Here is a 2,045-nt window from a genome sequence, read left to right as displayed (position 1 = left end):
ATGAAGCTGAGTCACAGGTGGGAAGGGACCTGCTCAGTCCTGCCTACTCCACCTCTACCCCAAGCTGGGTTTGGGCCCAGCTCTTCTTTCTCCTCTTCTGGGAGGTGCCCTGCCCAAGCCTGCCTGAGCTTATCCTCCCACACCTAACCCTGGATCAACTCTTCCCTGAGGCCCCCAAAAATCACACACCATTCACTACTCCAGGCCCCTTGCAGGTGGGAAGGGAAGGAGGGAGGTAGGGAGGGCAGGGGTAGGAAAGTGGGGTCGGGTAGGGAGGGAAGAGGCAGAAGATTGAGAGCTACATCCACACTGTCAGGTCCAAGGCCAGCAATGCAGAATCTGCCCTTCAATGTCTGGGACCGAAGTACAGAGAAAATCTTAAGGGAGATATTTGAGAATGTAAATCATTTTTTAAAATGTGTGTGTGTGTGTGTGTTTAAATCTTTAATTCATCATCTTTGAATGCAGTTAAAAGGCTTTTTAAATTGCACTAAATTACTCATTGTAGCAGCACCACCTTAGGTAACCAGAACCTACAGGTGGTGGATTTTAGATTTCTTATACATCCTTTCTTTAGAAAGGAGGGTAAAACCACTAAGCTTGCAGAATTCACAAATCAGCTAAAAAAAAAAAAGGCAAAGCAACCTCCAGGAGCACCTATAATCCTAATATCTGCTACTCTAGGAGTCCTAAGCTCAACGTCTGCAAGTGCCTTAAGGGCTGTTCAGAAAATCCTGGTATCTTGGGGTCCATGGGGAATGGTAGGGAACACGAGAACTGAAGCATGAAGCCCTGGATAACGGGGACTGTCACTCTTCAGCTCCAGCAGAACAGTGCTGAGTGGTGATGCACACCCCATGTGGGGCTTTTGATTTCAAGAGAAGAGGGAAATTTAATAAACATTTTAAAAATATGATATCTCTTGATTTTTTAATGCTAGCTCAAAACAAAAACACCCTGTAGACCAAGCAGAACAAGTGTGATGTCTAGTTTCTAGCCTGTTTTTTATGAAATCTTAGAGATTATGAGATATAAGAGATCCTTGGATCATTTAGTTCTATGATTCAGAAATTTTAATATGCACATAAATATTTTAAGGGAACTTAGAAACGCAGATTTTGGGCTGGCCGGTTAGCTCAGTTGGTTAGAGCACAGTGTTATAACACCAAGGTCAAAGGTTCAGATCCCCAAACCAGCCAGCTGCCAAAAAATAAAGAGAGAGAGAGATGCAGATTCTGATTCGGTGGGTCTAGTATGGAGTCTGAGATTCTGCATTTCTAGTAAGTTCCCAAGTGATGTTGACGCTGCTGGTCCTCTAACCACACTTTATACAATGAGGATTTAGTTCATCCTTCTGCCTAGGATTTCTTCTGATTGTCATATTCCTGGTCAATGGTGCTCCTAGTTCTGCTTGCATACCTCCAGGGACTGGCACTACCTGTGGTGGCAGCCTGGGTAGCTGCAGCTACTGCTAACTTCTTCTGGGGTCTGTAGCAACAACAAAAGACACCAAGAGTCAAACATGACAAAACCCAGGCTCCGGAACATTGAGTTCCACAAAGGAAACTTCACCCGGGGACCTGCCAAGACAGGGTGTTGACCGCTTGTTGCAAAGATCTAAGCAGAGAGAATTTTCTGTCCAACTGCCTGCTAGGCAGCACCCAGTTAAACAGAAAATACTATTATTGCTTGGATGTTCTGGTTAGTCAAGGTTTGCTGCAGTGTAGTTTACTTTACCCAAAGCCTTGAAGCAAGTTTTTCTCTGCACTTGGGCAGGTGACCTGGTTTTTCCCACAAGAGAAGGTGGGGGACAGAGACGGGCACAAGGCTGGAGGCTAAATAGATCCCTTGCTTCCTCAGGCCACATGACAACCCCTGCTGTGGTGGAACACAAGGCCTCCACCTCCTCTGAGGCATCCAATCCCAGATCTTCCTCCTTGGGGCCCTGCAAGGCCCTGGAAAGTGGAGAATCGCCCACACCAACATCCCCTGATGCGTTCATGCTGCAGAGTCACGTATCGCAAGGTCAGCCCTTCCAAACCCCA

This window comes from Galeopterus variegatus, unplaced genomic scaffold, assembly GCF_000696425.1.
Source record: "Galeopterus variegatus unplaced genomic scaffold, G_variegatus-3.0.2 Scaffold1386, whole genome shotgun sequence".
NCBI lineage: Eukaryota > Metazoa > Chordata > Mammalia > Dermoptera > Cynocephalidae > Galeopterus > Galeopterus variegatus.
This window is presented reverse-complemented; position numbering follows the sequence as displayed.